Source organism: Octodon degus, unplaced genomic scaffold (genome assembly GCF_000260255.1).
Source record: "Octodon degus isolate 3935 unplaced genomic scaffold, OctDeg1.0 scaffold00123, whole genome shotgun sequence".
NCBI classification, from domain to species: domain Eukaryota; kingdom Metazoa; phylum Chordata; class Mammalia; order Rodentia; family Octodontidae; genus Octodon; species Octodon degus.
In genome coordinates this window covers 6,255,187-6,265,751 of record NW_004524699.1, presented here as the reverse complement: position 1 = coordinate 6,265,751, position 10,565 = coordinate 6,255,187, and the positions used below count along the sequence as shown (strand labels likewise).

Sequence of the window (10,565 nt, the reverse complement as noted above, 5' to 3'; positions counted from 1 at the left end):
ACTTCCCTTCATTCTGGGGCTGTGAGGAAGGGAGCCAGGCTGTGGGGATCAGGGGAACTTTGCTTTGTCCAAGGCCAGGATGGGAGGCAACGCTGGCTTTGTATCACTTCTCTCGGCGGCTTCGCTCCCTTCTGAGCTGTCTGAGCTGGGCCTCCACCTGCCAGGCTGAAGGAAGCCACAGGACCCTCCAGAATGACCCCATCAGACTCCCAAGGGCAGAGGAGCAGTGCCTGGGGTGGGCGTGTGTGCACTGGGGTGGTGCAGCAGCCAAGTGCCTGGCCTGTAGCCCTGGGCTGGACCCTCTGTGAGCCCCCCTGTGGTGGCTGCTGCACCCCTTTCTGTCCACTCCGGGGTGAGAGTCCCAGAACAAGCGGGCACGTGCCCCCCATCCTCAGCCTGGCTCCTCTTCTCTCGAGAGATCTCTGTGTCTCTCCCAGCCTCCAGCGCGGGTAGGGCTTGCTGTCCCCAAGGCCAAGGGCAGCTGCTGTCTCAAGGGCGCCCCTCTGCCTGCAGCCCGCAGCTTCCAACCTCCCCCCTTTCCCAGGGGGGCTGCACCGGGCAGCGCAGGGCACCGCTTGGGGAGGACTGGGGAGCTCGTTATGTCCCCCCTTTCTGGGCTACAGCCCCTCTGGCTGCCCGCTCCCGCCTGGCTGGTGGAGATGAGAGCCGGCAGCAGCACGCAGAACAAACAGAATTTTTTTTTGCAACTAGAGGGGGAAGCACAGAGCTAAAAATAAAACGAAAAGATCAGTATCTGTCAGTCTGACAGCTGATTGGCTGCTCGGAGATGCATATAATTACCAGCCACTGGCGCTGGGTAGCAAAGCCGGGAGAACCGCTGAGACGAGGTTAGGATTTAACCTTTAAATTCTGGAGCCACCGGAAAACGAGGGGAGGACCATGGGCGTCGGTGTTAATGAGGCTGGGGGTGTGGACGGGGGGGAGACAGGGGTGCTGAGGCTGGGTCAGGCCCGGGGGCTCCCCCGGGAAGACCCTGGAGCCCTGGCCCGGCAGCCTCCGCCATCAGACCGGGAGCGCCTCTGATTGGGCGGCCCGAGGGGGCGGCGGCCCAGCACCCGCCCAGCTGCAGGTGTTGTCTTCCGGGAAGTTGAGGGCCACCTGGGGGAGGGGGGACCCCCGGGCCCCTGGGCCTCTCAGACAGCCTGGTCCCTGAGGTCCTCCCTGTCCCCACCCACATTCCTCCGTCTTTCTCCGCCTGGTGTCTTAGCAACTCGGCTGGCCGGGGCCCCTCCTTCCTTCACCCGGAGTCACCCCTTTCCTGGCTGTTTCCTGCACCCTCTCCTGGGGAGGAGGCCTCAGGCCTGTCCTAAGTCCCCAGAGAGAATCAGAAGTGCAGGACTGGAGGGATGGTGGGCGTTCGTGAAACCTCAGTTTCTTTTTCTGCAAAATGGGAGTGCAGGGCCCAGCTAACACCCCAAGGTGCTGGGCTGCTTCCGACCCAGTGTTGCACCTTGATTCCCCCGCCCTAGCCAGGCCCAGGCCAGCCGAGCTCTGCAGCAGCCAGGAGTTGCTGTGCTGTCCCTAGCTGATCCTGGCACATGCGCACTGGGAGGAGGAGCTCCTGCCCTCCCTCAGGTGGCCTGGGACTCCGAGGTGGCAGGGAGCTGCAGGGGGCTTGCGGCTGCTTCTGCATCTCCTTCTTTCTGCCCTCCAAGGCCTTGCCCTGGCTGTGGCCTCCGCCTGGAATGCCTTCCTTTCCTTCTTGCTAACCCTTCCTGCCAAAGCTCCTTCTCCTGGGAGCCCAGCAGGGCCTCTTCCACGCTTCTGCGTTTTGTTTTGTTTTTGAGACAAGGTTTCACTCCACAGTCCAGGCTGGCCTTAAGCTCACTGTGTACCCCAGGCTGGCCTCGAACTCAAGCTATCCTCCTGCCTCAGCTTCCTAAGTACTGGGATGACAGGTGTGAGCCACCACACTCTGTTCCTCTGGGTTTCCGACCTGTGTGCTCCGGCCTTGATTGTCTGCCTTGTACTCAAGACTGTGAGCTCCACAAGGTCAGGGTCCGCATGGGTCTGGTTCACAGCCTCATTTGGGGGAGCTCTCTCTTTCCAGCACATGCTTTGAGCAGTGACACCCAGAGGACATTGCCTTGTGTCTCGCACATGGAGGAGAGGCAGTGGCAGGACAGCAGTGAGTGGCTGCCCCTAGTGTCCCCTCCTAAGGAGCTGCAGGGTCTGACTGGCTTTGAGCAGGATGGGGTCGGAGGGCTGCTGTCCAGCGCTGGGGCCCAGGCAGGCCAGGGGGTTGCAGAAGCCCACCCTTGGCCTACCAGGGCAGGGCCAGCATCCAGCCCAGCTCTGTAAGGGTGGGAAGAGGGAGGGAGCTGGCTTGGGGGTGTTGTGCTTGGTGGCCAAGTACCCTGCTAGGTGCCTTTTTGAGGTTTCAGGCGTTATTTATACTGAGGCTGCTCCATGATTTCTGGGAGTTGAGCACGTTTCCTTTGGAGCCGACATGGCCTCTGGTGGCTTCAGGGTGTCCACTAACAATGGCAGTGGTGGTGACAGAAGCAACTCCCACCAGCTGAGCACTCACCCTGGCCTTGGCCATGGCGTGGGTGCCACCCTGCGCCCCTACCAGCCCCAGAGAGCCCCCTTCACAGGTTGTGTGTCCTTGGAGCTGGTCAATGAGGACATCATTGTCCTCTCTTGGGAGGCAGTGAGCCAGGCGAGGTCCTCCTCTAGTCTTTGCCTTGCACTGTCCCAGCGGCACACACCAACCCTGAGCACTTCAGAGGAAGAGACTGGGGTCAGGCAGGTTTGCCTTGTGCAATTTTTTTTTTAAATATTTATTTATTTATTTATTTTTGTGTGTGTGGCCAGCTCAGCTCACCAGGGGGCGGGGCTGGCTGGCATGTGGTGCTGGGGGATTGAACCGCGGTCCCTGTGCTTTGTTTAGCTTAGTTTGTTCTAAGTAGGTGCTTTAGACCACTGAGCCATCTCACCAGCCCCTTGTGCAATTTTTTGTTTTGTTTTGTATTCTAAAATAGGGTCTCACTATGCAGGTCAGGCTGGTTTTGAACTCACTCTGAAACCCAGGCTGGCCTTGAGCGCAAAGCGATCTTCCTGTGGCCAGCCTCAGGGTACTGGGATTATAGGTGTCATCACGCCTAGCTCTCACCCAAGTTTTGGTTCCCATCTCCCAAAGCCCCGGAGTGAGTCTTGCTCCCCCAAAGCCTTCTACACAAATAGTGAAGCGGGCCACAGCTTGGCGGCTACCCCCTTGCTTGCCTGGGACCTTGCTGGAAACCGACTAGGGGTAGCTCAGTTATGCAGAAGTTCACGCTTCCCTTCTGGACCCATCCGATTTTGCTTTTATTGTGTGACCTGATTCAGATTTTCCATCTTTTTTGTCCCCATGGCTCTTACTGTGACCACTGATTGTGGTGTGTGCAGCCTTGCTGTGTGTTCGCCTGTACTGGTCGCTCCTGGATGCCCCCAACACCTGCTGCTGTCCCGGGTGGGATCCCTCTTGTGGGGCACAGGTGAGTGGTAGCAGATGTCCTCACGAAGCCAGAGACCTGGTGATCAAAAGGCAGCTTTACCACGTGGCCATGACTGTCGGAACCTCAGCGGGCGTCTCTGAGCGTGGCTCCTGCACCAGGTCTTGGGCACAAGCTGCTGTGGGTTTGGCAGAGCTGGAGAGTGTCGCCCCCATAGAGAGATGCTCTGAGCTGTGTGACATCACCGGGTCGCCGGGTGACATCACCGTATGGACTTCGCAGAGCATCCTCGTGCAGACTCAGCCATGCAGTCACTAGCTGGTAGGCTCTGCCTGGAGCACCGTCCTCGATGAGGTCTGTGGGTTGCGTTGACATCGCTCTTGAGCACATGGCTGCCGCTGCTGCCCAGGGCCTGGTGCATCCCACACCAGGGGCTTAGGGATGGCTTGGTGTCCTGAGTCCTCAGCAGTGTCCGTTCATTTCTGGTCCGTGGATTCTGCGGCTCATCGGGACCTAGCGAGCACCTTTTGGTTTTGAGATCCCCTGTGTGTGGGGAAGGACCAGCTCCATGGCTGGGCCTGGCCTGGAATGAGGGCAGGGCCTCTGGGCCTTAGTTATTTCATTTTGTCTTTTTGAGACAGGATCTCCCTGTGCAGTTCAGACTGGCCTTGAGCTCACTCTGTGCCCCAGAATAGTCTTGAACTCTCAATGATCCTCCTGCCTCAGCCCCCCCCCGCCACCCCGCCAGCCCCCCAGTGCTGGGATTACAGGCATGTGCCACCACGCCCCATGAAAGGGTCTTTCTTTTAAAGAGAGCTAATCTCATTTTCCACTAATAATACTCCATGCTTATCCTTATGTTTAATGTTGATTTGTTTGTTTGCTTGTGTGGTCTGAGGTGTTAGGAATCAGATCCATGCTCTTTCCTGAGTTACATCCCCATGCTTATTTATTTATTTATTTGCTTATTTTTGAGATAGGGTCTTGGGCTGGGCTTCAACTTTCTTTTTTTCTTCATTTTAAAATTTATTTATATATTTATTTAGTACAGGGTCTCGTACACAGCTCAGACTCAGCGATCTTCCTGTCTCAGCCTCCTCAGTGCTGGGATTACAGGAGTGACCCACCATGCACAGTTTTGGTGGCTAGCACGGCACACCTGGGGTTCTGGGGCAGCAAGGCATGCAGCACCAGGGATCGAACCTGGGTCCTTGCGCTTTCCAGGCAGGTGCTTAGACTGCTGTGCTATTGCCGCAGCCCCTGGGCTTCAACTTTCGGTCCTCCTGCTTCAGCCTCCCAGCGTGCTGGGATCACAGAGCTGCTCTGGACTGGGTTTTTTGTTTTTTATTTTTTGAAACAGGATCTTGCTAAGTTCCGCAGGCTGCCCTCGACTTTGTGACCCTCCTATGTGGGCCTCTTGACCGCTCGGACTGCAGGCGCGCACCAACACACCTAATTTAATGTTGATTTTTTAACTGCCTGAGCTGGGCCGGGTGGTGCAGCCTGCAATTCCAGCATCCTGACAGGCTGAGGCAGGACTGCAAGTTCAAGCACAGCTTTGGCAACTTTAGCAAGAACCTCCAAGGGGCCGGGGAGATGGCTCAGCGGAATAAGTGCTTCCCTAGCAAGTGCAAGGGTCTGAGTTCAATCCCTGGTTCCGCAAAAAAAAAAAAAAAAGAACCTATTTCCAAATAAAAATTCTTAAAAAAAAAAAAAAAAAAAAAAAGCCTGGGCTTGCAGCTCAGTGTGAAGGCCCTGGATTTAATCTCCAGTATTCAATAATAATGATGATAATGATGATAATAATGATTAATTTAAAAGTCTGTCCAAACACCAAATAGCACCGCAGTGCCTGCCACATGCTTGGCGTGGCACTCAGTCCAGTCCAGACAGTGACGCACCTGCTGCAGCCAGGTGTGTGTGATAGCAGCTCTGCACCTTCCCAGGTGGCCTTCTGGGTCCCAGGGCAGCCTGACCAGCCCCAGAGCACTGACACAGCTGCTGGGGTCTGCAGTGAGGAGGAGAGCAGACTGGGGCCCCGAGCTTGGCCCAGCGATGCTCTCAGATCCTGGTCTGCCTGCGAGGCACAGGGCAAGCTTTCGGACACAGCTAGGAACCAGGCATGGCTCCTGCCCTGGAGACGCTCACCTCCCCTAGGAGAGGCGCCTGTCGGTGATGGGCAGCCTGGGGCATGGTGGTGCAGCCCTGAGGGATGGCGGAAGGGCCCTGTAGAACATAGGTCCTCAGCTGCAGCCTGGGCGGCCTGTCTTGTGTGCCTCCCAGCAGTCCCCCTGAAGCTGCACGGGATGCCCAGTGGGGGTGGGTTCCTGCACCACCTCTAAGGGGAGGGAGCGTCTGGGCCAGGTCACATCATGCTCAGACACTTGAGAGTTACTTGTGAGAAGCCACTGTGGCCCGATCATGTGTTCAGAGGTGACTTTGAGTCCAGGATGGAGAAGGCACATGTTCAGTGTCGTGGGCTCTAGGGTCAGTCATGATGTCAGCCCATGGGCAGGGTCACATCAGACCTCAGCACCTCCCCCTCATGTCCTGTGCTTGTGCGAGGGTGGGCTGTGGCCAGCTGGCTTGGAGAGAGCAGAGGTCTCGAGCACCCAGACGTGGGCAGACCAGAAGGGGAGCAGAGTATACGGCTGCCAGCCCCAGAGCCACACCCCTGCCTCACTGCCCTGCCACTCCTGCCGGTTCCTACAAGAAATTCCAGTGTTTCCAGCTGGTGGTCTGGCTTCTCCACAAAACTGAACAGGCGCCTGCATCACCCCAAGGACAGACAGCCTGTGAGGGGGTGAGCAGAGAGGACCAGGGGTGCATGCGGGCTCTTCCTGTCCTGGCCTCTCAGGGCAGCCAGAACCTCCAGCCTGGTGTTCCTGGCCTCTGGCTGCCTCTGTGGCCAGCAGAGTGAGTGGGGGTGGGGGGCCCTGGAATCCCCCTCCCCCTTCCTCTTCCTCCCCCTCCCCTTCTTCTCCTCTCCTCTGCATCGCTGGGGATGGAACCCAGGACCTCTGGTGTTAGGTAAGCACTCTAACACTGAACTACGTCCTCATTTTAAAGGAGAGACACACCAGGCCCTGTGGCATTTGCCTCTAATCCCAGCTACTCGGGAGGCTGGAGCAGGAGGATCAGAAGTCTGAGGCCAGCCTGGGTGGTTCAGCAAGATCCTGTGTCCACACGGAATGCCAGGGACGGGCTGTGGCCTGGTGGCAGAGCGCATGCCTGCAGGAGGCGGTTCTGGGCTCCATCCCCAGCTCTGCAAACAAAATGAAGAGAGCAGATGAGCTGGCAGATGCCACTGCCTGGAGGATTCAGTGCCCCTCCTGCAGGAAGTCAAATTCCTGTCTAACTCTTCATTCCGCCCAGACCCAGCGGAGAACTCTCTTGATTTTATTGCCTGTAGGCCTCCGTTCACCCATCAAGGGGTCTTGAGGGTGTCCCCAGGAACCCCATATTGGGAACCACTGCGCTGACCCAGGCGGCTGGGGGTGCAGCTCTTTGACAATCCTCCTGGCCACTTCTGCTTCCCACCCAGATGTCCTCACATGGCAGGTGTTCAGGGAGTGTCGAGCACCTGTGGGGACACCCTGATTCTGTCCTTACAGCTGTGTGTCCGTGGGTAGCTGACTTCCGCTCTCTGAACCCTCTCCCTGCTGCCATCACCTCTGCAGAGGCCAAGTGCTCTGGAGGAGCTGGGTGATTTTATTGTTACCGTCACCTCCATTCAGGTCGCGGCTTCCTCTCCTGCCTGCATGACCTCTCCCCAGGGCCTCATACGGGGCTCTGGTCATAGAGAGTCTGGCCCCAGCACAGCCACACTGGGAAAGGCAAGCGAGGTGAGGGGAAAATTAGGTCCTTAACACAGAAAAGGGCCCCTGCCATCTAGCATGCAGAGATTCCTGTCCCCATGCCCACGCAGCCCCTGGGGCCTGAAGAGTGTGCTTTCTCCATACTGCCTTTCTTTCCCGAAATGAATGGATTTGATCTTAAAAAGTTCCCTGTGTCTGGTGCTGTTTTCTCATGGTCCCATCTTAAGACTCAAGTTGCTTTCCCTCCAAGAAATGGAGGCCCTGCGGCCCTGGTGCTCAGGGGCCTTGGGGACCTCGGGGTTGCCTGGGGCCTGTGAGCCAGCGAATCCTGCATGACACTACTGAGCACTGGCACTGTGGAGAGCACAACTCAGGCAGTGGCCCCCACATGGCTGAGCACCTATGGGAACACCCTGATTCTGGGCCATCTTGGGTCCACTGGGATCCCTGATTGTGAGATGGAGGTAGATGAGGACGAGCCAGCCATCAACTGGAAAGGAGTCGAGAGGATCCCATCCTGGGCACCCAGCCATCTGTCTGTCTAAAGCCAACTGTCCCATGCTGCACACTAGGCTGCATCTGGGGGTTTCCATGGGGCACAGTAGTTTTCACTCTAGGTAGGAATGAGCTACAGTGTCACTTTGGCTGTGTGTCCCACAGTTCCATGCGGCTATGACATCAGAGTTCCACAATCAAATCCTTCTGAGAAACGCTAGGCTAAGAGCCTAACTCTGGGCTTCATAGCACACGCCTATAATCCTGGCACTCGAGAGGCTGAGGCAGGAGGATCACTGTGAGTTGGAGGCCAGCCTAAACTACATCCTTAGAACCTGCCTCAAAAAAACCAAACCAAAACAAAACAAAAAACAGGGCTGGCCAGATAGCTCAGCAGATTAAAACACCTGCCTAGGCAGATACAGGGGTCAGAAGTTTGATCCTGGCCTGCCATGCCAGCCCCACCCCCAGGGCGCGCTGAGACGGTGATTGAGACTGGGCCTGGTGGCACAACCCTGTAATCCCAGCGCTTGGGAAGATGAAAACAGGAGAATCACTACAAGTCCGATCTGTGTAGCGAGACCCTGTGGACCGCCCCCCACACTAAATACGAAAAGACCTGCTGATTTGGTCCCCTGGCAAGGCCTAGCCCGTGGAGTCTCTCGAGGTTGCAGTCAAGATGTCACTGTGGTTACATTCATCTGAAGACTGGACTGGGGGTGGCAGACGCGCTCCCCAGAGGTCATGCTCAGGGGCTGTGTCCCTTGCCACATAGACTTCTGCTTGAGTTTCTTCCCACGATGGCAGCTGGCTGGGCCCAGAGTGAAAAATACAGAGAGAAAAAAAAAAAAAAACTGAAGCCACAGTACTTTTTATGACCTAGCACTGGCAGCAGTAGTCATTTCCTTAGTATTTGATTGGCCACCCAAGTCATTTGTATGACCAATAGAATACTGGCATGTTTGTCTCGCCAATGGGATGCTCTCCCTTATTGGTTGTGGGTACAGCCATCCCTTGACAGATCGCTGGCCTCATTTACTTAGTCTTTGGAGAGTAAAGCTGTTCATCTTCAAGGTGAAGAGGCTCTGGAGAGGCAGGCAAACCACAGTGATCATGGTAACATGGCGATTTCTTTTTTCTTTCTTTCTTTTTTCTTTTTTTTTTTTTTGCAGAACCGAGGATTGAACTCAGGCCCTTCCGCTTGCCAGGGAAGTGCTTATTCTACTGAGCCATCTCCCCGGCCCCTTGTGGCCCGATTTCTTGATCACTTGCTCTGTACTGGGCCACAGGCAGCCCTTGCTGAAAGCTGATAGCTCCACCCTGATTTCCAAGTGACACTGCTTACATCTATGAATAGAAGCCAAACTGTGTTTTGTTTTGTTTTTCTGTATTTAGTACAGGGTCTACAGGGTCTCACTACACAGATCGGACTCACAGTGATCCTCGTTTTCAGCCTCCCAAGTGCTGGGATTACAGGTGTGCGCCACCATGCCCAGTCTCAGCATGCCCTGGGAGTGGGGCTGGCATCGCACACCGGGGAATCGAACCCCAGTCCCTGCGCCTGACTAAGCACACTCTTTGGTCCGTGGAATTATCTGGCCAGCCCTTGTTTTGAATACTCTGGACAGAACCCAGTGCCTTCTCACAGAGCTCCAGCCTCAGCCCTTTCTTTTAATTTTATTTTGAGACAGGATCTTGCTAAATTCCCCAAGCTCTGGGCCTGAACTTGTGATCCCCCTCCCTCAGCGTTCCAGAGTGCTGGGATTACAGACGTGCCTTGTGCGGTAAGATGCTGTGCGTGTGTGCGTGCGTGCGTGCGTGCTTGCGTGCGTGTGTGTGTGTGCCTGTGAATGGCAGCTCCACCTTCTGCGAGTTCAGGCCACAGTTGCTGGTCTGGGCGAGCCGTGCGCACAACAAGGCTTAGGCACAGAGCGAACTCAGGAGGAACAACTCAGGATGAACAGAGGCCAAAGATAAACAAGTAATAAATAGATGAGATAAAATATTCATCTCCTGTTGGGGCTGTGGATTAATATTTAACCAGAGGAGGAGCAGGGTGAGCCAGGGGACTCTCAGGTGGAACCCGAGCTCCAGGCAGGGGCCTGGGGTTCCCCGCCTGGGGACCAAGCACCTGGCCACCAGAAACACCTGTGTTCCAGGCCAACCCTTATTGGTCAGGAGCTGTGTGGCCCGGGCAAGTGACTTCAAGGACGGATATGATTTCCAGTCCGACTGAAGGGCTCAAGAATGCTTTGCTACCCACCTGATCAACAATATGCAATGTATTGTTGAAACTGTCCTAATAATTGTTTTTGAAACTGTTTCATTGTTACTTGTTTCTCAATAAAATTAATATAAATAAATAAGAAAACCTGCTTGAGTCCTTGTGAAATGTTTACATGCATGACTTTGGGAATGGTTCTGTACATGTGTTTCAGAACCTTGTCATGCCTCATTTCAGCCAGTTTTAGTCACACCTTCTCTCAATATGACCTGAGATTATTAGCCTAAGAGATTATCTAGTGAGACTGCTAAATGTCATAGAGAAATCCTCTCAATTGTTTCCATGTCTGGTTAGAGGGAGCAAGTGTCTCTTGTCTTTAGAGCTTTTATGTACATGCACTCATTTTATAGGGACTGGGAGCTTCTAGATGCTGAAAAGGAAAAATCTGAGGAGCAGAAGCTTATAGGCAGGGAAGGAGGAAAAGAAGGAGGAAAGGAGGTAAACTATGCTATAGAGGGTAAGAATTTGGGGTAGAATGCACTCTAAAGGGCAGGAGTTTGAGGAAAGTGG

General features: G+C 55.3%; 1 long non-coding RNA gene across 4 annotated transcripts in view; it reads left to right on the top strand.

Annotated features, from left to right (window-relative positions):
* The first annotated feature begins 815 nt into the window (after positions 1 to 815).
* Positions 816 to 10,565, top strand: part of LOC111812418 — a 16,000-nt gene continuing 6,250 nt past the window's right edge. For 2 of the 4 annotated variants that reach the window (XR_002817926.1, XR_002817927.1), the window contains exons 1-2: positions 816 to 848; positions 3,412 to 3,500. This is a non-coding gene — a long non-coding RNA (uncharacterized LOC111812418). Of the gene's footprint in view, positions 849 to 3,411; positions 3,501 to 4,818; positions 5,004 to 9,462; positions 9,500 to 10,565 lie in introns of those variants that run through there. The other 2 variants (XR_002817925.1, XR_002817928.1) reach the window with 2 other exon arrangements.